The sequence below is a fragment of the Xenopus tropicalis genome, chromosome 2 (assembly GCF_000004195.4).
Source record: "Xenopus tropicalis strain Nigerian chromosome 2, UCB_Xtro_10.0, whole genome shotgun sequence".
Lineage (NCBI taxonomy): Eukaryota > Metazoa > Chordata > Amphibia > Anura > Pipidae > Xenopus > Xenopus tropicalis.
The window spans coordinates 27,182,214-27,210,094 of record NC_030678.2 but is presented as its reverse complement, the minus strand read 5'-3'; the positions used below and the strand labels follow the sequence as shown (position 1 = coordinate 27,210,094).

The window sequence follows — 27,881 nt, the reverse complement described above, 5'->3', positions numbered from 1 at the left end:
ACAACTGAATTAGCCTGGATTCTCCTGATATCGCCCACCCCTTGGTGGGGGATATCGGGAGAAGATCCACTTGCTTGCCGTTGTTGCCAAGCGAGCGGATCTTCTCCCGATATCCCCCACCAACGGGTCATCTGAAGGTGTATGGGCACTTTAGTGTAGATGTGCTTAAAAGAACAAAAAAATTCCCTCAAGGTCAGAATGGTTTTAACAAAGAAAAGTCAATTAATTATTTCCTCAAATATAAAAAGGAAAGAGACTACAAAGGTCAGCCTTTGCCACCCACAAGACAGAAGGCTAGAGTAGCATTCAGTGACTGTGAACTTGAATTCTCTCTCTCTATCATTTGAACCCAATGGTTAAAGAGTATGCAAAAAAATGTCTTGAACTGGGCATCCTTTTAATAAATGTGATATAAAATTAGGCATTTTCCATTTGTGCACCTACTTATTGCTGTTTTGGCTACTTAATCAGTGCATCAGCAATGTTCAGTGTAGCCCTAGGTTTTGGTACCTAGGTACATTTACTTGTCAACGATGTTCATGGTATATCCTTTATGTAAATACTTACATGGATATATGAAATGGCTACAGATGAACGTCCTCACACAATTATCTGATATTTCATAAAATTTCATTTCAACTTCAAGTTACCAAATGAGTGATTTTTAATTATATATACTGATTTATGCTTCTGATATCATGTTTCTGATTACATCAGATAGCAGGTATCCCTTGAATATCACAGAAGGGCTTAAGAAGTTGGTGGTTCACCTATTTTTGAAACTGCAGGGTAAAGCTGTCTAACTTGTTACAAGTAGGTGCCAATTATATTTTATACAGTATGTTGAAGGGCTGGATTGAATTAAAATGATGATGTCATATAAGTCTATGGAGATTCTGAGCAGATACATCTGGCCCATGGTTCTCCAGTTGGGGAGCCCTACTCTAGAAAATACTGGGGATGGGGTTAATTTGCTGACTGCAGTATGATCCACTGTATGGTTCATAAAACCTAAAAATTGCTTTACGCTCTAAAATATCTGATGGACTCCAGTGACACAAATACAGTACATATATTGCCCTGGGACACACAGAATTCGATCGTGCTGTATTGTTGTGAACTTAAGCATTTTCTCAGGGGTTTCAATTAGGAGTGAAATCTCCAAGCAACACACCAACACACCATGAAGTATATGTAATATGCATGAAGACATAACAGCATGGAAAACTTGCAGCTTTATCCAGATGAAAAATATCCACTGTGATTCCTATCTCGGTTTCTTGACTTGGAAAAAAAAGTTATGACTCCCCCATGTAATTCAATAACTTGAGTTTTATGTAGGCATAAAAATCGATAGAGGTGGCTTCCTTTTAAACTATACTGCTCTGGGACCCAATTACCCTCAAGATGAGTTCTCTGAGGACAAGTTAATGTCTGATAGACATGAATAACATATATCAAGACCATTCTAAAAACAGTCATATTTTTTCCCCAATCTTTTCTCAGTTTTTTCCATGCAGATAATAGATAACAGATAATATAATATCACACTGGAAAGTCTAATATCCTTATTTTATATGGCTCTGATTTAGATCAGTACAAAGTGGGAAAAAAGATTATGGTTCATTTTCAATCCAAATACTGTGACTGACCATATATATTGATGATATTAGGATTTTTATTATATTTATTGTGATTATTATGTATTGGGATATTCAATTTCCTTTTGAGGCAGAAACTTCAGCACTAAAAATAGCATCAGTGAGGGGGTCTGCTGTATTGTAATTACACCAATGGGACCTCTAGTCAGGGAGAACATACAAGCTCTTTGCCAATGAAGCACTAACTGGAATCAAACCTCGGACACCAGCACTATAAGGCAGCAGTGCTAACCACGGTATCATTGTGCTGCCGCCATTATTCATATTAGTTATGATATAGAAAAATATATAGATATCGATAGATATAAATACCGAGAAGTGAGTTTCAAATTTACTTTAGAAATGACAGGTACAAAAATAAGTGTAGCCCAACCAAATAATCATTGGTCCAGGGTCAAATAATTGGATGTGCCACTATTTGGACACTTACATGACCTTAAGTACCCGTTTTAATTATAGTTTGCTCATTTATTAGTGGCTTCTTGTATAAAATCCAGGTACAAACTTAATGATCTAATGTTCATCTGTGAAGCATCTCCCACTATAGTTCGTTTGTTCACACCTAAGCCCCACCAATATTCATTATCATCCCCCGAACCCCTGGTTCTTGATTTCCTCTTCATGTGAAAATAATTAGTTCTAAATTTTGTTTATACAATGTATACAATCAGTGTGTTCTATCACTTTCTTTAATCTCAACTGCATTTGAAGGTCTTCTATCTCTTGTTTAGTAAGGCTTTAGACCAGGCTTTTTTATGAGGATAAGAAATGAACACATCCACTCCAGAATGCAGTATTCTAGCTGCGTTTTGTTCACAATTTTTAACACTCCTGTAGGTCTTTGTGCCATGTCATGTGTCAGGGTGTGACTAGTAAAACAGAGAAACCTACAGGAAGCATATTGAAAAGCCAATCATGAGATATTTACAATGTTTCCCATTGTGATCAAGGGAGCTTGGCCTACAAAGACGGTCACTGTTTTAACTGCCACTAAGACCCCATGAGCCGTAATCTAAAAATAAACTAAAAGTCACAAAATATATATTGATACTAAATATACTTTCCTTTTCTATCACTTGTGTATACAGCACACCCACAACAGCATCTGCAGATGTTTCTGCATGAAAGCAATATAAGTTAATCACGATTATCTCTAAACATATTTATTATTTATCCTTATCTTTCCTGCAGACCCTCCTCCTGGGCTCATAGAAGCAAAAGGAAATTGTATTTTCAGATTTTATATTATTAACTTGCGCTTAGATCGATGATATCAGTTAAATGGAGAATTCAAAAAGGCACTCACAAACATTGTTTCATTATTCCATTTCTTAAATTACCTCTCCGCTTGATTATAACCATCTGACTAAACAACCTTTCATTTTTCACGTATTTGTAGCTCCAAGTTTTCCTTTTAAATGTATTTCCGTAAAATGAATTTCATGTACTCTCCTGTCATATGAACCAGCTAACAACTTTGCAACTTTCCAGCACATTCCAAAGATTCTCTTGGACCGAACCATTAAGTGTGAGGTCTATTCTTCCAATATGCTCCAATATAGAGTTTATGTTTAGTATCTCTTTTTTGGGTATATTAGAGAAAGAAGACATATTTGTATTTACAACAGTGTGATATTATCACAGAAATTAGGCCAAGGCTGGGTTTAACATTCCTACATTGCCAGTGGGCCAAATGCAAGGGTGGGGATTTATTATGGACGTCCAGCCTGTAGCCCTGATAAATTACAAGTCCTCCTGTCGGCCATTGACTTACCAGTGGAAAAATAAATATATTCCCTCTAAAACTTACTTGGAAATGGGCCCTTAATAGAAGAATAATTAAACTGTAAAAGACTGGATAGGGTAAGTACAGACCATCTAAAATGTCTTACTCACATAGACAGGATGGCTTGGAATATGTAATGGTCAATATGCATGTAGGGGTGCTAGAAGTGGCATATGGGGCTAATATACGGCAGTGGGAGCTTTAGTTCAACTGAAACTAAGCCCAGTTATGTGATCAACCAAATGCTGTCCTTCATTATTGTAAACACACCAATGTGATGGCACTCTAGGAGCTTTGGGCTTTTTTAAATTGAAACAGCACCAAAGGGCCCAAATTACAATGTAAGTCAATGACGGGTGATATCATTCACTTTAGTGATGTAATTTTGGTCCTCCTAAAAACTCAGTGCTCAAGGCACTCAATATCACCCATTACCCTAAATCAGGAAACCTTCCCTGCTGACCTTACAAACTCTATGGCCCATGCTGGCACACATTACTAGCCTATGGGCAGTTGCTGCATACTATTGCCATGTGTGTCTGATCTGTCCGGTGGCATTGGAAAGCAGACCTCCCAAACTGTACTGCTCTCACCCTATTGTGTAAGAATCCTTACAAATGTAGTCATGAACTGTGCTCGGAGCTTCAGCTCATGGGAACAATTAAGACTTTGGTCGCACACAAAGGAAAATGTAAAAATCTGGATTACATTGGAATGTTATATATAATTACTGTATGATTTAAAGTAAGTACAGATGGCTGAAATTTGTCAGCAAAATGACTAATGCATGTTTTAACTTAGTGGACATTTCATGCTGAAGCAATTGTTTGTTAACATTAGCTCCTCAGGAGATCTGATGACTGAACATGTAGCATGTATGCAAATATGGTTACTATAAAGTGGGACTCATATTCCATGTATGTTCTCCTGCCTGACTGACTTAACTAGCAGTGTTGATAAGAACCATATATCCCCAGTTTCTTAGAAGCCACCCATAATGCTACCTCTTTCTCTGCCTTTTTCCTAGGAACACTTACCATATCAATCCTTCATCATACAAGAGACAACCAGATACTCATCCATGCTATAATCATATCCTGTATAGCCTACACTATCACAGTCCTCTGTTGACTCCAATCTACACAGTACTCAACAATGTAGGATCTTGATATATCACCTCCCAGACGTAACCTCTGCTCTGCACATGAGTTATGACCTCTTCCTCTCCTTCTTGCTTATTATTTCTTCACACTCAAACAAGACTTTCACAGTCTGTACCCATCTTCTGAAATTCTTCCCCCATTCAGGCCTGGACTGGCAATCTGTGCATTCTGGAAAAAGCTAGAGGGGCTGCTGTAAGATGCCATAGACAGTCATTATTTATTGGGCCTGTATGGGGGTTGTTTGGAGCTCTAGGTACCTGGAATGCCAGGGCATATTTTGGAAACCCAGTCTAGACCTCCCTTTATCACTTCAGGCACCCCCAGAACCTCCAGGTCTTAAAAAATTAATGTAATTAATTACTTTTTACCAAGTTTATAATCATATGCAGGCCTGGACTGGCAAATCTGTGGATTTTGGCAAATGCCAGAGGGGCAGCTGATGCCCATAGACATTCACTTATATTATTGGGCTGGGGAACTGTTTGGGCCTCTGTGTACTTGAAATGCCAGGACCTATATTGAATCCCAGTTCAGACCAGATCACATCCCTCATCAAGTTGCCCCTCTTTCTTATCCCATTACTTCTCATAAACCCCTATGTTCACTAGACAATTACCATTACTATGACCATCAACTTGACTGACAGGACATCTACAACCACACAGGTTCCCCCCACCATATGTCTCGCTCCACATTCCATATAGATTGAAAAATTCCTATTTGTATGTGCAGAATACCATGGCACTATGCAAACAATAATAATGAAAATGCAAATAAGATGAACATGAGAAAAAGTTGCATGGCCACACACCCAGGGAGTTTTTACTTAACTGTGTAAATAAATAAAGTCAATTTAGTCATTAAACCTGTTGATCAGTCACAATGAAAACTCGGCTGTTGCATGTTTTCAAGAAATGCAGAGGACTGCAGTCCTCGTTCTCAACAGAATTGTCCAATTAAGAGTAAACACTGGTGAAACATTGGTAAATGAAACAAGTTGAAAAATACTTCAACATTTGGTGGCACGTTTCAAAAAAAAGAATCTAAAAAAGTGTTTGCTGCCATTCCAAACATTTAGTGGTTCATGGAGCAAAAAATGGTGGTAAAACCGAAGGCCAACGTGAAGGGGCATGGGACCCTACGGTTACACTGCTTTCACCTTTAGATTGGTAGCCATTGTAACCAGTTTCACTCTGTGGCACCATGAGACTTTATTGAAGAAGTGTTTACCGAAAACTGAAACTCCTTTATGTTGAAATTAAAAACATGCAGTTTGCTCGTCTCTTATTGCAGCCTGACCTTGAAACCCAGCATGCCTGCCAAATGCCATTCAGCAAGACACAGGGCAAGGAGACTGAAAGCTGATGGTTGGAAGACACATTTAATTAACATACTGGGTTAAAAATGGATATGATGGGGAGAGATTTCAATTATGAATTTAAAAATAGTTCACTATGCCTGAAATGGTGGAGATGAGTATTTTGGTGGCTGAGATGAATGTAAGAGCGTATGTTGTAAATATATTTAACAGATAACAATTCTGAATCTTGTGCCCTGACATAGACTTACAGAGTACATATCACTAAAGGAGGGGTTAATAGAGTAAACATAACTAATTAAAAAAAAAACACTTTTTCATATCAAGCTGGCAATGTTTGTGTGTGGACTAGCATAATGTAATAGAATGATTTATAATTCATAACATTAAACCCCATGATGCTGTGTAAAAGCAATAGAATCAATAATATATGCTAAATATATCATAATTGTTCTGTTGTAGCTATCACTATAAGATGTCTGGAGAGTCTGTGAATAACGTGGGAACGGATTTCCTAACTAGGCCCAACAAGGTGAAAAGGCTGTCCTTTCCTATTCTTTCATTACATGGCAATACCACTAATAAATCTGGGTTAATGGCATACTGTCAAAATGAGCTGCAAATTGCTCCCTGGTAATTATCTAATACTGTTAAATGTCTGTACCAGGGGAACAAGGATAATCAAGTCAGTTGTTAGCCACCTTGGACATCCTTTGTTCTTTGATAAATATTTGCCTTTTGTTAGACGTTCTGCTGCCTGTAGTCAGAAAGTGAAGCTACTTGTTTCAATATAGAAAGCATTTAATTAAGATTTTTTCTGATTTATAAGCCCCCCATGAGCTGATTAGAAAGCTAGCAATAAGGTAGAGAATAAGACACCTGCTGGCAGTAAACAGGGAAGAACAAATGCCCTACAGATTGGAAACAAGGAAGCATAGCCCCCTGCTGCTTAGTAATGGGGAGGAAGTCGTCTTCTATCAACTGGAAACGGCTACTTGGAAAGGGAAAAAAATGAAATGGGCTGTGGAATCACATTGGTGGAAACAAAGCGGTAGCGAATTGGTTAATGTAACGTGACCGCATTTTATTGCTGCTCAAAGCATTCAGTGCCTGAAATGAAAGTTCTGAAAATCGATTGGGTTGGCAGAAAAAAAAAATCATTATATATGTATGTCTCTTCTATTATTGTTACTTTGTGAGTAAGTCTAAGGCTTTAAACTGTTTAAAAAATCATTGTTGCAAAAACCACCTCTGACCTTTAGTGACCACTTCAGGGTCACTTTGTAAACTGGTCCCAAAAATGTACTAAAGCTTATCAATCAATTCATGTGCATAATTCTCAAAAGCACTTCTTTCATATATTTAAGACTGTGGTTGCTGAACTATGGAAATGGCTCCCCTAGAAGTTGCCCAAAACAGTAGCAAAAGGGCATAGAATAAAGTCCATCTAGAGTGAACCGGGAAGAATGTCTTTTTACCAAGATACTCCTGAAACCCAGCTCAAAGGTCAGTTAAATCAGGGTAAAAACTGATTTACTCTCCTATATATTCTTAGAACTATAACTGAATTGAATACAATGGCTCTGACTCACAACAGTCTAAAAATCACTGATGTAGGGGCACATTCACAAAACAGGTACATTTCACTGTAGAGTAGTAACCCATACCACCCCAAGAAACATGTATAATGATCCATGTTTTAATCATTTTTATATCTCTTTGAAGGGGGTAAAGGGGATAAATGGGTTCTAGATATAAAATATTTACAAGGGTTACACTGAAATGTTTAGAAACCAACCAGTCCCATAATCCATTATAATTAAATAGTAACTGACAATTTAGCATAAATATTAAAACTTGCATTTATTCACCAAACATTACTTTCAGAAATGGGAGGCTTTATCTTTTGGTGAGATTTCTTTGCTGTTCTTTGAGTCCTTCAAAATAACACCTTGGGGCTGATTTACTAAGACGCAAATTCGAATCCGAATTGGAAAAATTCCGATTGGAAAACGAACATTTTGAGTCTTTTTCGTATTTTTTGCAATTTTTTCGGCGCCTTTACGACTTTTCGGAAATTGTCGCGACTTTTTCGTTACCAATACGATTTTCGCGAAAAAACGCGAGTTTTTCGTAGCCATTACGATTTGCTTGTATCTTGTCGCGACTTTTTCGTATTGAGCGCTCGTAAGCGGCGGGCGAAACTTTCAGACTTAGCATGATTTTGGAAGCCTCCCATAGGACTCAATGGCATCCTGCAGCTCCAACCCGGCCCAAGGAAAGTCTCCCATAGGGCTCAATGGCACTCTGCAGCTCCAACCCGGCCCAAGGAAAGTCTCCCATAGGGCTCAATGGGCACTCTGCAGCTCCAACCCGGCCAAGGAAAGTCTCCCATAGGGCTCAATGGCACTCTGCAGCTCCAACCCGGCCCAAGGAAAGTCTCCCATAGGGCTCAATGTCACTCTGCAGCTCCAACCCGGCCCAAGGAAAGTCTCCCATAGGGCTCAATGGCTGCAGCTCCACCTGCCAAGGAAGCTCCCATAGGCTCAATGGCTCTGCAGCCACCGGCCAAGGAAAGCCTCCCATAGGGCTCAATGGCACTCTGCAGCTCCAACCCGGCCCAAGGAAAGTCTCCCATAGGGCTCAATGGCACTCTGCAGCTCCAACCCGGCCCAAGGAAAGTCTCCCATAGGGCTCAATGGCACCCTGCAGCTCCAACCTGGCCCAAGAAAAGTCACCATACTGAAGCTTGAATGAATCCGAACGCTACGAAAAAATCGCAACATTTTGCGCAACTTTCGGAATGGCTACGAAAAAGGCGCGACTTTTCGCGCAAGTTTTAACGCTACGAAAAAATCGCCAGATTTTACACAACATTCGGATGGCAACGAAAAAGTCGTGATAATTTTCCGAAAAAATCGCCAAATACCGATCATTACGAAAAAAACGCAATCAGACACATTCGGCCAGTTCGTGAGTAAATAAATGGGCCCCCTTGTGTCTCAACCCTTTCTCCTTGTAGACTCCTTGTATTGATTGCTTTATATGTTACTCTGTATGTCCAATGTATGAAACCCACTTACTGTACAGCGATGCGGAATATGTTGGCGCTTTATAAATAAATGTTAATAATAATAATAATAATAACATCTAAAGAATGAATATAAAGAATATAAAAAACACATTCACATGAACACCACCAAAATGAGGTTTATGCTGTTATATATATATATATATATATATATATATACGTATTGATGCCCAAGAGAAGAGAAAGTGACAGGTGATAAGAAAAAAAATATATTTTATATTTGGCCTTTCCTTGTTTAGAGAGTGCTAAGAGCTTATGCCTATTATTGTATGCATCGATACCCAAGTTCCAAAGCACAGAAAAGGGATGGCAAGAGGGTAAGAATGGGCATCCCATGGAGTGTTCCTAACGTGTGTCATTTAGAACTATTAAGTAGTGATGGGCATAATAATTCGGCATGCATGGATTCGTGGCGAATTTCTGCAATTTGCCATTGGCGGATTTTTGTCACGAAACGGACAGCAAAATTTGGCAAGGAAAAATTTGAAGCGCGACAAATTGTTGCTGGTGAACAAATTGTTTGCAAGTGCAAAAAAAAAAATTATTGTGCGTGGAAAAAAAAATAACGTGCGTCAAAAAAAAAATCTTGTTTGTTGGTTTGTTTTGACGCTCGCAACAATTTGTTTTTGCCACGCAACATTTTCGCCGTTTTGTTTTTCAGCGAAACAGAACAGATTCACTCATCACTACTATTAAACTCTGAACTTAAACCTTGCTTATGGTAGGTGTTAAAAGGACGGTCCACTCGTAAGTTAATTTTTAGTATGTTAAAGAATGGCCAATTCTTAGCAACTATGCAATTGGTCTCTTTTTATTTGCTGTTTTCTTCTGACTCTTTCCTGCTCTCAAATCTGATTCATAGACCCCAGCAGATAAAAAAAGATAATTTCAAGTTAAACAACCCATTTAATTATTGCCTTCTTAGCAGTCTACACCATTCTTGTATGTAAAAGTCTTTAAGGTATTTGATTTTGCTGCTGTTTCTGGTCTTTTATTAAAGATATATACATTTTTATGACACTGACCCTTTGTGTGACCTTTACTGAGTACTTCCAACATATTGAGTGCCTAAACTGCCTTCAGCGTACCACCTGCATGGTACAACTGGAAGTCTGCAAACACCGCAGGTTCCTAACAGAGAACACATTGGCGGAGGTTTCCCATAGTTGGGAAATGTGGGAAAAAAGGGAATACATTTAAAGCTTCAATGCCCTTCAGTTCAACTCTGACCTAAAAGGTTCCTGCTGGGGAGAATAAAAGGTAATTCATTCGTTGCGTGCACTTATTCCTTAAAAGATGCCCCTTGAGAGTATATTATAGCAAATCTAGTGTCATGGGGTCACATCTCAGTAAAGGTGGATCAGTACAGAGATGTTATTATATCATGGGATTATTTATGTCATTAAAAATATGTAAGCTCAGCATTTTTACAGCAAGGAATCATGAGAAACGCAGTTTGTTCAGGTGACCTACATAAAGATGAAAGTGCAACAAATTGTGTCTGCTCGCTGCTCAGAATCCTCTCTTATTCTTTTACAGTGCCGACTCCAACCCCGGTCCTTACTGAGGTGCATTCTCCTGCCTATGAAACCAAATGAACCTTTTCTTTCCCTATGTGCCTGTATAAAGTATAAGGAAAATGGGTACTATGATGGTAGTTGGGCACTAACTTTGGTGAAGTAATATAGTTAAAAAAGCAAAATAAAAAAAAAACCCTAATGCGCTCATAGGATTTGTATAAAGCAATAATTTAGCAACAGAATGTGATTTGGATGCATTTCAGTCACCATTGTAGAGTCCTGAACTGGTCCTGAACCAAAGTCCTGAACTGATTTTGAAACCCAAAACTGCACCTGGACCTGCAACCCGCATTTGTACCTGCTACCCGACCCACAACTTGGCCCGCTACCTGCTGACCAACATTAAAGCATAAGTTTCTGCAAACTGGAAGTTCCATCATCAGAAGTTGATGAGGGTGAAAAAAACAGGGGGAAAAGGGTTTGACGTAGTAAAACTTGCTTATATTTAGACCAACTACCTGCAGACCAGCAGACCTGCACCTATACCTGCAAGTCCTATCCTATCTTGTATCCAATGCTCCTAACTTCTTACTGCTCACTCATGTGACATCCCCACATTTCACAAACTGCCACATAACACTTCATTTATGTGTTGTAGTAACCACTAGGACGGTGAAAAAATTTGGCAGGGATGGATTCGCAGCGAAATTCTGTGTTTCGCCATTGGCTAATTTTTCCACGAAATGGCAACAAAATTCGATGTGGAAAGATTTGCCGCTTGTCCAAAAATTGTCGCCCGCGTCAGAAGAACTGTTGCGAGCGTCAACAAGAATTGTCTCTCTCATCAAAAGAATTGTCTCTCATGTCAAAAAGAATTGTCTCTTATCAATGAAATGGTCTCTAGCGTCATAAAGAATTGTCTCTCTCATCAAAAGAATTGTTGTGCATTAAACGTATTGTCCTTCGCAACAATTTTTGACGCACAACATTTTCCCCGTTTCGCAAATTTTTCGGCAAAGCTAAAACAGATTCGCTCAGCACTAACTAGGATTCTCCCCCCAAAACAGAAATAGTAACAGTACAAAAAATAAAAAAATCTTGTTTTCATTAACTTTTAGTATAATGTAGAAAATTATATTTTGACACAATTTACAATTTGTTTTCATTTTTTATTATTTGTGGTTTTTCAATTGTTTAACCTTTTGCTCAGCAGCTCTCAAGTTTCAAATTTTGGCAGCTATCTCGTTGCTAGGGTTCAAATTACCCAAGTAACCAGGCATTTATTTAAATGAGAGACTGAAATATGAAAAGATGAGGCCTAAATAGAAAGATAAGTTACAGAAAGTAATAAAGTAATAATAACATTAACACTGTAGCATTACAGAGCAATGGCTTTTTGGCTGCTGGGGTCAGTGACCCCCATTTGAAAGCTGCAAAGAGTCAGAAAAAGAAGGCAAATAATTCAAAAATGATAAGCAGTGAAGACCAGTTCAAGAGTTGCTAAGGACTGATCATTCAATAACATACTTAAAGATTTGTAAGTTCATTAAAATTGTAAATATTGGTCATCCACTTTTCCTGGGCCTAAAAAAAAGGATCAGGAGGAAACTCTTCTACCCTAAATCCACCTGCTTTAGTTTATGTATGTATGTATGTATAACTTTATTTATAAAGCGCCACAAGGGTACGCAGCGCTGTACAATCTTACAGAATACAAAATTACACACAGGGAGGACAAGTGATATAATAAATAAATACAATAAATACATATATGTATATATATATATATAAGTGCCATGTGGTATGAGACACAGTAGGAAGGAGGTCCCTGCCCCGTAGAGCTTACAATCTGAGTGGTTGGGTAACATACAGGCACAAACTGGAAGGTAAGAGTGCATCAGGTATGGGCATTTGCCCTTAAGCGCAGGACTGGGCAAAATAATGTTTTAGTTCTCCAGAAGGTAACAGCTGAGTTTTTTCTTAAAGAGAGTGGGTGAGTTTTCCCTACGGAGGGATTCAGGGATATAGTTCCAGAGGTAAGGAGCAGCGAGATAGAAAGGTTTAAGACGAGAGAGCGCAGTGGGTGTGGATGGTGTAAAGAGACAGAGGCTCTGAGAGGAGCGGAGGAGACGACCAGGAACATGTAGGGAGACCAGTGAAGAAATGTAGTGAGGAGCAGAGGAGTGAAGGGCTTTGAATGTCAGAAGAAGGATTTTGTAAGCTATCCTTTGCTTCACAGGCAGCCATGCTAGTGAGCTTAATTGAGGTTGAGCAGGATCCCTCTTAGGAGAGAGCAGGAGGATCCTGGCAGCAGAGTTTAAGATTGATTGCAGGGGAGAGAGGTGGGAGTCTGGGAGGCCGGTTAGTAGGAGATTGCAGTAATCTAAGCGGGAAAGGATAAGGGCATGGATTAGTGTTTTAGCTGTTGCTTGTGAAAGAAAGGGGCGTATCTTGGCAATATTGCGGAGGAAAAAGCGGCAGGTTTTGGCAGTGTTATTAATATGGTTAGAGAAGGAGAGAGACTGGTCAAAGATAACCCCAAGGCAGCGTGCAGAATTTACAGGGTTGATGGTCATGCCATCAATAGTAATGGTGAAAGGAGGAGGAGGGCCAGGTTTGGGCGGGAAGACCATGAGCTCTGTTTTAGCTAGGTTAAGTTTGAGCTGGCGTCGGTTCATCCAGGAGGAGATAGCCAGGAGGCAGTTACCAATCTGGGTTTGGACATCAGCAGTTAGTGCAGGGGTGTCTAAATATATCTGGATGTCATCTGCATATAGGTGGTATTTAAGACCAAAAGAAGAAATAAGGTCTCCTAGAGAGAGAGTGTACAGGGAGAACAGCAGGGGACCAAGCACAGAGCCCTGAAGCACCCCCACATTAAGATGAACCGGGGTAGAGGATTTGTTAGTAAGAGCGACAGAGAAGGAGCGGTTAGAGAGATAGGAAGAGAACCAGGATGCTGCTTGATCCCGGATACCCAGAGAATAGAGAATTTGCATAAGAATAGAATGGTCGACAGTATCAAAATGCACTGGTGGATTACTCCAAGAGCCAAACATTCACATGGTTTCTTTGCTCTGCCTAAGGCCTCCTAAGCCATATAACCCATTTTTCACTATAGGGCTTTAAAGGAAAAATGATGACTACCATCCCTAGATAATAGCAGCCCTACATAATCTCCCTTTAACAGAGATTACAACTCACATAAAATTTTTTACCTTTTCACCTGCAGAAATCAATGCAAAAATATCTCCCAGAATGGATCTATACCATTAATTTACATTCTTGTTCCCCTAAATATATAACATAAATTATCTTGGAGCTAAGGAGAATGTTCTCTGTGATAGTACTGTTTAGACATTCTTGTCAAAATGTTGGGAATTGAACGATCTCCATTTCTCCTGTCAGCCTGTCAATTGACTGGCATATTGGTATATAATAAAGCATTGGAAAAGAGGCACCTGAAAAAACTCGTTATAAAACACAGAAACAGACACAGCGTGCCCTAAGGCTAAGTCTATGTTACCTGATCCAGAGTACACAAACAATATCTATTATTTAAGCAAGAAATATTGAATGGAAAATTATTCTGTAAAAATATTGTGTCGTACTGGTTCAGGGACCAAAGACAGTGATGGACAATCCCTATAAATCCCATTCCATTATAACTTCATAAAAAGGTTTATTGTGAAATGGACTTCTTAGTTCACTCAAATGCCCAATGTTCCTATGTGGAGTTATGGTACCTCTCTACAATCAATCATCAAGCATTACAGAGATGGAAAGCATATTAATATAGTGCAATCTAATGGTATGTAGGAAATATGGAACTTAAATATTACTTAAAGTGCTTTTATTTCTTTTTCAGATATGGATATCATTTAGTTAGACAGAGAATATATCTTTATAAATATATTCATTGTATAGTGATAGCCATGGCTTTAACATGGACTAATATTGACCTTAAATTACCATGGACCTTTCAAAATGGACGAAACACAAATCTTTACGTGGGAGAAGTAGCTTTGGGTCTTTAAGTACATCTTTACTGGTAAAATATATCTTATGAAGGGAAGCTTGACCCCCAATAAATACCAGTTATTATTATACAGGTACAGGATCTATCATCCAGAATGCTCGGGACCTGGGACCTTTTCCAGGGGATCTTTCTGTTTTGATCACCAGACATTAAGGGTGCTAAAAATGATGTAAACTCAATAGGATTGTTTAGCCACCAATATGGATTCATGCAGCTCAGTTACCATCAAGTAAAAGATACTGTTTTATTATTACAGAGAAAAGGGAAATCATTTTATAAATCTGAATTGAGTAAAATGGAGTCTATGGAAGATGGTCTTCCTGTAATTTTTGAGCTTTCTGGATAACAAATTTCCATATAACAGATCCTATACCTGTAATTCTAGACCAAAATTACTTAAATATGTAAATACCGTACCTTGCGGATGTCTATATAATGTGATAATTCAGTTAAAATCCTTGGCATTTGGAAATGAGCTCATAAAATGTCATATCTGACATCTATCTAACCCCCATGTAACATATGATGTAAATAATGTAATACTGTATTAGATATATAGATTGTAAGCTCTACGGGGCTCTACGGGGCAGGGACCTCCATCATCTTGTTTTTCTGACTCTTATTGCAACTGTACCTTGTATTTATTTGTATTTATTGTTGTACTTTGTATTTATCCATTATCTTAATAACCCCCTGTTTTGTATAAATGTATTCTACTGTACAGCGCTGCGTACATAAGTAGCGCTTTATAAATAAAGATATACATACATACATACATATATATATATATATATATATATATAAATAGAGAGAGAGTGAGAGAGAGAGAGAGAGAGAGGTGCAGAATATATATAGATATAGTTAAGTAAGCTTAACATGAAATTATTAGCCACCAAATAATTACTAATACAATACACACAAACACAATTTTTTGTCCTTTATGTGCCAGGTATTATTATTTTACATACAACCAAATGACCTACAGGAAAGCTTTGGCAGTAAAGTGAGCCTGAGACAAGACAAATGCATTCTTTATAAATAAACACAACACTGTCATAATGAAATGTAGAATGATAAATATCTGATGCGCCTTTATGCCTGTTGGCTTCTGTTACTGCATCTGACACAGTTTTTCGAAATCCTAGGAGGACGTGCTGAACACTGCATTTTATTATTGTACCTACAGTTTTGTTTAGGGAAACTGCTTACTTGGCAATTTTCTGTGATAACAGGTAAATGTAAATAGGTTTTATTATAAAATGATTCTACATACATCTATTGTGTTATGAGGTAGAAATTTGCATGTTTATATCTACAAATTACATCTATCTATATCCAATACCAAATGAAATGTTAAAGGAATAACAATGCTTAAAAACACGCTTTAAACTTTCCCGTTCCTCTAATATTATTCCTAATTTTACTTGGGTGCATGTGCAATCTTCTGCAACCGTGTTGCATCTCTGTAACTGTGTTTCCTTGCAACCAGAATATTCAGAGCAGTTGCAGATGCCACACATTGTCCCACTGAAATCTCCACCACTGTAATGATTCAAATGCTGATGTGTGGTCTTTTGTAAATGTGCAGTAGAGGTGGCTTGTGGCACCTGTTCTCGGTATATAATGCTTATGCTATAGCACACAGAAAGGCAGGTCTGAAGCATCTTGTGTCCAAAAGAGTGCCTGTGAACACAATGTAGGTAATGGGCATCCAAGGAGATGCCCAAGTGCAGCAAGACTAAACCTTGGCCGCAACGGCACATGGATGATGCAAAAACGTTTTCAGTCCTTTTGGTCAGTTGAATATATTTTAATCTGAAAAGTATAGAAAGCAGGCAGGAACTGTGGGAAGGCCACATAGGCCCAGGCCTAGGGCAGCCCGATTATAGAGGGAGTGGCATGTTTTGTTCTGGAGCACTGGGGAAATAAGCGAGCAGGAGATTTTAACATATGTGCCAATTCGTCAGTGCTCTAGGACCTAAGGAAGAGTGCAAGCAAGAAGGTGGTATGTACAAGTGACAGGGGCAGTGGGGGAGTGGCAAGGAGGAGAGAATCTACTCCGAATGTGTACGAACTGGGGGGCAGCATAAGGTGGCTGGCCTAGAGGGCATATGAATTGTAAACCTGGGGCTGATAAAATAAAATATGCTCAGTTCGTTATTTGGTTACAGTACAATGCAAACCAGTCAAGAGGTTTATTATTCTGTTTGAAGGGATAATTGTCACTCAAAATGTATTTTCTCCAATAGTTGTGTTGTATGAGGTGTATTTATGGATTGTGCCACCCCACAGCCTTTAGGAAATATCCCATTCAAATATTTCACATTCTGCATTCTCAAACATTGCAATAAAAAAACTTGAACCCCCTCATATGCAATAAAAAGTGCTAAGTTTGCCCAGGGGAGCAGTTTCCCATAGCAACCAATAAGATGTTTGCCTCTTATTACATAAACCCCATACTGTGTACTCTTTTGGCCCAATAAGAGTGCTGCCGTGGGTCTAGCCAGTTTTGGCCTATGGTAAATATACCAGTGCTTTTAACTAGAGGACAGCAAAATTATTCACAGAATTTTCCTGCTTTCAAATGATTCTGCTACCCTAGTCGTTACTTGACGTAGTTACTTTCAATCCTACCACTTGCCCAGTTAGTGATATAATATGTCTGGCTCTTCCTTAATGAAAGAGCCTATTCACTTAAAAAATAAAAGAGAGAAATTGCTATTTTATCCACAGAGCAGCTGTGACAACAAAGCAGAACAGAACTTATGTTTGTTTTGGTGTTTCACTGAAAAAGAAATATTTGGTCATCAAAACAAATGTTTAATTAAACCAAGTAAGTTAAGCTTTATCATCTTCCTCAGCAGCACAATATGGGACAATATGCCTGCGAAAATCAAATACATATATGGACATATTTGTACTGTTCCATTCATTCTGACTGTCTGAAGGCTTGGAACTTCAGAAATTGTGGCTTCTCTTTACTCCCTTTGGCCAACTGATGGAAATTTTCTGTCAGGAACCATAATCCTTGATCCAGTTGCCCATACTTGCCCAGTACAGTCAAAATCGACCAAACTGCCTGGGAATGTATGGTCAGATTTAAAGGGGATCTCCACCCAAAAACTGCAAAAAAATGCAGTTCTAAGTAACTTTCCAGTATAGCTTAAATAAAAAATGTCAGTGGTTCTAAAGTTACCTGATAATTTCCGATTGGAAGTGGCATGATAGGACTTATGTAAGTGTGAATACAAAAAATGTAAATGGATATTTACAGCTCTAATAAATTTGGTGGCAGCTTATAAATATTAATGATACATAAAAAATAATAATATACATGAAATAACACCTATTTTATGGTAAACACAACAAATACAGGTATAGGACCTATTATCCAGAATGCTCGAGACCAAGGATCTTTCCGTAATTTGGATCTTCATACCTTAAGTCTACTAAGAAATCAATAAAACATTAATTAAACCCAATAGGATTGTATCCAGCAAGGATAAATTATATCTTAGTTTTAAAAATCTGAATTATTTGATTAAAATGGGGTCTATGGGAGACAGGCTTTCCGTAATTCGGAGCTTTCTGGATAACAGATTCCATACCTGTAATATAGACATTAGGAAATGGTAGTGGAAATGATAGTTCTGCTTTACAGCACTGCATACATAGGAAGCGCTATATAAATAAAAATATAGATACATACATACATACATACATACAAGTATAGATTAAAACATTGGGAACAATTCTTTTATCACCACAACAATCACGTGTCTAAATAAATGTTATAAAAGTAACAATTTATGTAGCAGCACATGCTTAGAAACTAATTTTGGCAGTGCCAAAATTTGTGTAAATTCTGGCAAAAACAAAAAACATTGTACATGAATCAAGAAAAATGAATAAATTAATTATAAAATGTATTTATTAATAAATAAATCCACACTTATCCTGCTTAAAAGGTATTTTTATGGTAACTGTAGAAGCATGTGTGGGAAAAAATTGTGGAAAAATTGCAAAAAATGCTACTTTTTCGACTTGTCACAAGGTAACCGTGACCTTTTTGTATTGTCCCACAGAAGCCAGCACTGAGAATCTGAAACACTCTAAAGCCTTCCAGGAAAGGGAAGAGACATCTGCCATTCACTTCTACATGATCCCAACAAGTTCTAGAGTATTGTTAGATTTGGAATTGTTGCAGTATTGTGTCCCCTCTAGTTATCAAAATAGAAGCTTGAAGCAAAAAGATAGAATTAAAAATGGACCCTCTGTTTCTATCTTCAGCTGTGATTTCCATGTGTGCAAGGTGTGGGGCTGTATAGGTGCATAGGTGTATAGGTGTGTGGGTGTATAGGTGTATGGGTGTATAGGTGTGTGGGTGTATAGGTGTGTGGGTGTATAGGTGTGTGGGTGTATAGGTGTGTGGGTGTATAGGTGTATGGGTGTATAGGTGTATGGGTGTATAGGTGTGTGGGTGTATAGGTGTGTGGGTGTATAGGTGTGTGGGTGTATAGGTGTGTGGGTGTATAGGTGTGTGGGTGTATGGGTGTATGGGTGTGTGGGTGTATAGGTGTATGGGTGTATAGGTGTGTGGGTGTATGGGTGTATGGGTGTATAGGTGTGTGGGTGTGTGGGTGTGTGGGTGTGTGGGTGTATGGGTGTGTGGGTGTGTGGGTGTATGGGTGTATGGGTGTATAGGCCAGTATCCATATTTGCAGTTACTGTGACTGATAGGAATCTGTGCAGTGTGAGGTTTGTTTCATACTGCTTCATATTTTCATACTCTCTGTGGGTCAGCCTTTCTGCTGAGCAGAGTCCTTGAGCAGCACATTTTGACAATACAATACATTGCTGTTTTCAGAGGGTAATTAGAAGCAGCACTTAATATTTTTCATGTAAGAAAAATGTGTTCTAAACACTGTGTGGCACAGGTGTGGTAAATTATATGTAAATAAATTTGTATCCATTGTTAAATCTTAAGAAAGCAAAATGCCCTCCACAACATCAAATCTAGAAAGAAAGGTCGTGTCACATGGTCAATGTTTCCATGGAGATCAAATCAAACCAGGAAGTCACTGCATGACTAGCAGAAATGCTTACTCATGCTATATAAGTTTGAGTTTTAGTGACAAATTACAATAGTTGCAAACTGCTGGCAGCTCTGTGTGAAAAGGGACAAGCAGCATCTTTTTAAGTGTCAAAGTTGCTAAAACCCAATAGAATTGCCCTAAAATTAACAGTAAACACTTGCTATGTGATAACTGCCCTGAAGCGCAGCAGTGTGAAGCATTGCTAAGCAGCCAAAAACACAATTTTATTTATTAATAGATATTAATATATTAATTAGAGGATGGTGTAATTTGCTAGATAACCTTTTATTCCATGCTAGTCGCTAAACCAACTACAGGTATCGGACCCCTTATCCGGAAACCCTTAATACAGAAAGTTCTGAATTACGGAGAGGCCATCTCCCATAGACTCCATTTTAATCAAATAATTAACATTTTTAAAAATGATTTCCTTTTTCTCTGTAGTAATAAAACAGTACCTTGTACTTTATTCCAACTAAGATATAATTAATCCGTATTGTGTGCAAACCAATCCTATTGAGTTTAATTACAGTTAAATAATGTTTTATAGCAGACTTTAGGTAGGAGATCCGAATTACGGGAAGATCCCTTATCCGGAAAAGCCCAGGTCCCAAGCATTCTGGATAATGGGCCCCATACCTGTACTGACACAGTCACAGACATACACAGTTAGAACCAGCTTTACTATAGCTTTACTTTCTCCTAGATGCACACAGCTAAGCTCATTAGAAACATGACAGACAGGTACCAGATTTTGCCCTCTTTCCATTGTAATGGCATCCATTTAATGTTGTCCTTCTTAATGTCTTACCAAATGTATCCCAAACTTAACAAAAAATTCAAAAATAAAAATCACATTTTTATAAAAAAAAAAATCCATATTAAAAGCATGCGAACCCCAAAACTCGCCGCCTTACGCATTTTGTACCCTAACGGTACTTAGTCATAGGCAGTTAGGGTACGAAATGTGTTTGGGGTTCGTATGCTTTTAATACGGATTTTCTAATAAAAATATTTCTTTTTGAATTTTTCTGAATTCATTGTTAGGTTTGGGATATGTTTGGTAAATTCTTTAATGTGCCCTTTAATCTGGGGGGCTGTGTCCAAATTTCTTTGACCCCGTTTGACTGGCCATTGGATTCCTCTTGATAAAGTGTAAATTTTCTTAATGTCTCACCCATATACTATTTAGATGCTATTATCAGCAAGCCGCTATTGGTTTTTTTTTGTTTTACTTGTCATGGTCATAATTATTGTTGTCTTCCCCGGTTGTAAAGCAATGTGATTAACTGGTACGCTTGACAAGTAAATTGCAAATAATATTATAAAATCTAAATTAGACAGAATGGCATATTCAGTGACTAATCTGTACAACAACCACATGTAATTACTTTACTGACATCAAGACAATCGGTCAAGTTGGAATAATTGGACTGATTGTCATGATTACCTAACTACAGGGGTGATAATAATTAATTTAAAGGGAACATTCAATTTACATCAAACTTATATGTCATTTATTCCCTGTCCATTTAGACTGTAAGCTTTTGCTAGCAGGTCCCACTAATCCTACTACAGGTATGGGGCCTGTTATCCGGAAACCCCTTATCCAGAAAGTTATGAATTACAGGAAGGCCATCTACCATGGAATCCATTAGAAGTAAATAATTCTAACTTTTTAAAATTATTTGCTTTTTCTGTGTAATAATAAAACAGTACCTTGTGCATGGTGATAACTAAGCTATTAATAACCCTTATTGGGGGCAGAACAATCGTATCAGGTTTAATTAATGTTTAAATGATTTTTTTTAGTAGACTTAGGGGCAGATTTATCAAAATGTGAGTTCAGAGCTGAATACATAAAAACTCACTCACGTTGTATTCATTCCTATGGGATTTTAAGAAGTGTATTTATCAATGGGTGAAAGAACTAACTTTTTGATTAATACACTTCTAAAAGAACCCCATAGGAATGATTAGAACGTGGGTGATTTTTTATGTATTCAGCTCTGAACTCACATTTCGATAAATCTTAAAGTATAATGATCCAAATTAAGGAAAAATCCCTTATCTGGAAAACCCCATGTCCTAAACATTCTGGATAACAGGTGCAATACCTGTATTACATATTGTTTGTTATATTATTGTAAAATGATGTGTAACTTGCTGAAGCTATTTAAAGAAATGATCATGATAATAATATACGTATATATTTTTTTACATTTACTGAATTATATGCCCCGTATGGGTTGGGTTAGATTTACTGTATATAAAAATATATAGCACATAACTAATAAAATGTACTATTTAATACAATTTTAAAGACAAAACATCACTGGTGGTAGCCACAATAACAGAAAATCCTGCAGTTGTTGGGGGGTTGCAGGAGCTTGATAGGTTTTACCCCTCCTTCCAGCCCAGCAAGCTGTTAGTGAATACACAGTGGGAAACAATGGAGGAAGATTACTGGTCTTAAGTGAGGATTTTCTCCAGAATTCCAGTGAAGGTGGAAAAACATGTCAGGAGAAAGTTACTATTTCTAACTGCACAGGAAAATTCAAAAAAATTTGGAGTAATTCAAAACTTACCCTTATAGCACATGCTAGAGACTATAAACTGCAAACACAGATTTAAGGAATAATTGTACTTAGGCGCTATACCTAGGAGTCCATTCATATAATAGGCTTGTTTTTTATTTTCTTTCAGTTTATTAACTCAGATGTTTACATTTCTTTTACTGTATTACTTAAATGTACCTGCTCTGAATTTTTTATTTTTGCAAATACTTCATTCCTTAACCCTTTTTTTTTACAAACCTCTGTTTGTTATATCTACCTTAACCTACTCAGGAGAAGGCATGTCTGTCACTCAGCATCTCCATCTTACTGTTATACTTTCATTTCCTGTAGGAAGAGGGTATAATCCAACATATCTGTTTGATCATCTGTTTTGTGGGCTTATACCAGAAGTCAGATAATGCAGCCTTTATCATCTTAGCAGATGGTAACTGCAATATAGAAGAGTTAACCTGCAAACATAAGGTATATTTGCATTTATTTACTGTAAGTGAAAACGTGAGTCATTTCAAACAACAACCTGGAGGGCTATAGCTAAAAGTTAATGGAACTCCCTACTTTACTTTCTAATGGAAAATCACTTTATGTGAAACTCGTTACTACAAGCTTAGAATTTGCCCAGATGACATTTGGGGGACATTCTAATTACAGAAAACAGGCGCAGATCTTAAAAAGTTTAAAGAATCATACAGGAAAAGTAATTAAAAGCTTAGTTGGCCATCCCGTGATCAAAAGCTTTATATTGATCAGGCTAAAAATGTCAGTGTTCAAAGGTACAATTACCCAGGGATCTAGGTATACAATCTTTTATTTCTTACTATATACTGTATATATCAAAAGCAACCCCCACTGCTTTTATTCTTGTACATTTCATTCTTTTGGGTTGTGAAACAATTAATTTAGTATTGTGATTCTTGACAGCCAAATTGCATCAAATCACTGGGCAATGTATCAGATGACTCTCACATGCACCAATATGGCGATTTTGCTTGAACCCTAGTGTAAACACAAAGCAAAGATGTCCACACATACAGTACAGACTGATCAAATCTCAGGACCTGCCCAGGGACTATGCTTTGGTTGCTCAGAATGCTCAAAGAGTGCTACTTGGCTGAATCAATCCTAACAAAAAATAAATGGTATACCATCTTTCTTTGTGGATGGCAAGCTTTTAGTTTTTGTATGTTTACAGTGGTATCTCAACACAAACACCAAGATATTTTCTGTTTCCAAATCTGTAGCAGCAGCTCTATAGAGTAAAATCTCTACATATCTGCACATATCATAAACCCACCCATATTACAACACACCCATTCTGCAAGATAAATGATCACACTAAGCAATGACAGGTTCTTTGCTTAATTTTTTTTCTATATTGTGTTGCAACTTCATGCATTCCTAATTGTCCCATTGCCAGACTTTCACAGTACAGACAGATTAAGTGAATCAGTCAGGGCTGTAACCATTGTGACTTCCTAGAAAGCAGATAGATATGAGACAATCCCACAAATACATGTTTGGCTGTTGAGCAATGTAGTGGCTTACAAAGAATGTATACATTTGAAACTGATTATGTGGATGAATGTCCTGAGTCTTTTCACCGGCTTTGCAAACTTGCACAAAGCATTTAAAAAAAGGGCAACAGTGACAGGAACCATCTGTCGCGTATAGAAAGTTATTTTCTGTACATATGGTTCTAGACTTTTCAAAAGCAATTGGAAATGCCCTGGGTTTTTTTTCTTCTTTTTTTACGTTGTATTTTACAGCAAAAAATGTGATACAAAAACATGTGCAACGCAGAGGTGTGGAATCTATAACGCAGTTTTTTATTTCTGTGATAAAACTACAATAGACGTGCTTCTTATCCAGGATTTAGTAGAACCCAGTAAATAGGGGCTTCAGCAAAGCATAAAGTTTAGAGAGGAAAAAATGACTTACTCTCTTCATTCTAGGAATGCATGAGAATAATGTTCAAGGCTCTGTGCCTAAGGTTCAGCTCCAAACCCTGACAGCATTTGGCTGTTGGTAGGATGCTGGAATGTAATACTACAATATCTGGAAGGCAACTGGTTGCCCATGCTATCTCTGCTTAAGCCCTTTGGTAAGTACTACGGCTGTGTATCACTGGGGTCAGTGGCATATCATCAAGGAGCTGGGGCCCCCCAGTAAAATAAATTCTCTGGGCCCCCCACCACATTGGGACAGAAGAGGCTCACACTATTAGCAGCACAACTCCCTCCATCAAACATGCCCATTTGTGGTTGTGTCATCAACACCAAAGACTGGGGTCCTTAGGAACTTTACCACAATATAAAAATGTGATAGGGACCTTATACTTTAAGTCCAATAGGGCAGGGACAGATAATGATGTACAAGAGCCAAGGTATATTGCCTGGGGCTTATAGAGCTCCCATTAGCTCTGAGAATTCTACCTACCATCTGCATTAGACTGGTAACTAAGTTACTGATAACTTTACCTCCAGCCGATTGGATATGGGATTCTTTATCCAGAATTCTGGGAAGCATGGCTAGCCAGACATGGCTAGCCGGTTTAAATACCTGGGAATTCCCTACCAGTCATTTGAACTGAAGAAGCCACTCGGATGAGTGGTGAAACGTTTTCAAGGAAAAAACTCAGAAAAGTCCAGTTGTTTTAGATTTAATTCTACTAGATACAGCCAGACAAGGGGTTTTCCCAAAATTCACAACAAAGCAATTCACTGAAATCTGTTTTAATGTAGCTCTGACCAATTTCTCAAGAGCTTTAGAGTTAAAACCCCCATATCCTCTGCTTCCTCCACTCTTCAGTTCCGGGTCGGCAGGGAGGAAGGATATTGGGGAGGGAGCCCAAAATCTGCTCCCAAATCTGGCAAAAGCCCAACCTGGCATTGGATTTTATGAGATTAAGGAGTGGGTTGCTGACTCCCCAGAGTCCCAGTTAAGTGCTCCGGGTACTAGTGTTCTGAATATAAGCAAATTTTTAATGAGTTCCATATCTGTATCAACTATGAATACAGAGAAACCACCTGAAAGCCCTTTGTGCTCTACAAGCTGTACATGACTTTATCTGACTGGGTTTCCACTATAGAGGAATAATTTACTCTTCTTGTCTGTTTTTGGAATTTCAGCCTTAGCTACTATTTTACCATGTTCCAAAAACAATCGGCCAGTATACATTTAAACTTTCTCAAAATAATATTGGCAAAGCCTCTTTGAATAAAATTTTACTCATTTCACAAGAAAACTTTTAGGTTTATATATTTAAAAAGTACAGGTTGCCTTCACCTGAAGCTCAGAAACACACACAGTTGAATTTATTGGTTGAATTCAAAGGTATAATTGGGCACAAAACTTGCTGGCAGCTCTTTAACTCCATATATAGAAAGTTAACTGTGACGCTTTTATCCTGTTCAACACATTTTTTGCAATTTCCATTTACAGTAAAGTGATTTTCTGTGTGCTTTTAAAATATTTGATTACACCGGACGCTGGAGTGGAAATATGAGTGTTGAATCCTAGGTTCCACTGCATACTTTTGCTTTTTTTTTGGCTTAATGAGAATGGTAAGTGGCACTGCTGCCTCATTCAGATATAAATGAAATCAGTACAGTATTTTTCCCTGTATGACAGAGGCACAAGTAAGCAGCATGTTTCCTTAAGATAAAGCCTGGCCGATAAGGCTGAAGAAAGACATCTATTAAACATTTGTCTCCTCTAAAGATAGAACAGAAGGAAACAGATATGGGACAATTAAAGACCCAGAATTAGTCTTGTTTCAATAATAAAATGTGCCTATACTTTCTGTAGTTATTTCATTTTAACGTTCCAGTGCTTAAATGATTTTCCTGGATATTTTCATTTCAAATGGGGACAGGAATTCCTGATTCTTAGCGGCAGCAGATGGATCACAAAGGCCCTGACCCCTCGTACTGCTGAGAATTCCCACACAAAGATCTTTTTCATAATAAAGGCAGCCTGAATTTTTCCACCTAGAGACGCTGAAAGTAAGGGGAAATCCAGTATTTCTATCATATCATAGTATTCTCTATTGTATCAACCCCTGTTTGTTCTATTAATGTATTTCTCTGCTGTACAGTGCTGAGTACATAATTAGCACTGTATAAATAAAAAATAGATACATATATACATACCATCCCCATTCTTGAATGTTCTGTAAGTTTTGCTGGTACCAGGGTGAGATCTCTTTAATGTATTCATTCATGGATAAATTACTTCTTAACTAAGGGTAGTGGCTGAACTATAACATTCAGTATCCTACCAACAGCTGAAGTTTAACCACATCTGGAGGCAGCCAGGTCTATACATTCCCACCCCTGACTCAAGACTGAGGTGAATTACAGGTCTGGGATCCCTTATCCAGAAAGCTTTTATCCAGAAATGACTCTTTTATCCAGCTATTAGCAAATAATTATAATTTCTAAAAATGGATTCCCCTTTTCTCTATAATAATAATAAACAGTCTCTTGTACTTGATGGTAACTGAGCTGCATATATCCATATTGGTGGCAAAACAATCCTATTGGCTTTATTTAATGTTTAAATGATTTATAGCCGCCTTAAAGTGTGGAGATCCAAATTACAGAAAGACCCCTTATACGGAAAACCTCCAGGTCCCAAGCATTCTGCATAATAGCTCTAACCCCGTCCTTAAAAATGCTTTTTTAAAAAAAATTCAGAACTTACCATGTGATCACTGAAGGGCAGTGGAATTGTCAGATAGTGCTGCTCCATTCCACATTTTTTCAGCAGTCGCTTTCCACCGTGCAGCTCAGAGGGGCCCCCTTCTCCAAGAGCTGTGGTTCATTTGCCTGTCATTTAATCTCACTGTGTGTGTGTGTGTGTGAGTGCAGACTTTGCAGCAGTTGCTCAGCAGTTTTCAGCCGGCTCGGAGATCACTGTTTCAAATGCTAAAAACTCTGTATTCCTTGTTACTGGTTGAGCTTGTCTTGTGAGTTGGGGCTTGAGCAGAAAGCAGAGAGCTGCCGGCAGCTCCAGGAGAGACAGAGAAGAGACTGCGCATATTCTCAAGTCTCACAAACTTCCTTTGCCCGGCTAAGCTCAGCTCACCTCCTTCACAAAACTTTGGAATGTAAAAGGGAGGACTCAGAAAGGGGCCCCAGTCAGACAAGCCTTTCTTAATCAATTAGCTTGCAGGCATTACTTGTGACCTCAGGTCACAGAGCAGAAGTGTGTGGAAAGTGTTCCCTTTAAACAATCAAAATCTGCTCTTTTTTACTTTTTTTTTACTGTATTGGGGGCAACCCCCCCATTAATGACAAAGCCAAGAAATATTATCATCATTGTGTATTTATATAGCACCAATAATTAATAACAAACAGGGGTTTTACAGTGATTTAACAAACAAGGGTTATACAGGTATGGGATCCGTTATCCGGAAACCCGTTATCCAGAAAGCTCCAAATTACGTTATACCTGTCTCCTATAGACTCCATTTTAATCAAATGATTCAAAATGTTAAAACTGATTTTCTTTTTCTCTGTAAAAATAAAACAGAACCTTGTAATTGATCCCAAAGAAGATATAATTACTGTATATACTCAAGTATAAGCCTAGTTTTTCAGCACCCAAAATGCCCTGAAAAAGTCACCC

The 27,881-nt window shown here is 38.0% G+C and overlaps 1 long non-coding RNA gene across 1 annotated transcript in view; it reads right to left on the bottom strand.

Annotated features, from left to right (window-relative positions):
• Window positions 1-27,292, bottom strand: part of LOC116408765 — a 220,437-nt gene extending 193,145 nt beyond the window's left edge. The window contains exon 1 of the long non-coding RNA XR_004221212.1: window positions 26,955-27,292. This is a non-coding gene — a long non-coding RNA (uncharacterized LOC116408765). The remainder of the gene's footprint in view (window positions 1-26,954) is intronic.
• Between the last annotated feature and the right edge of the window lie 589 nt (window positions 27,293-27,881).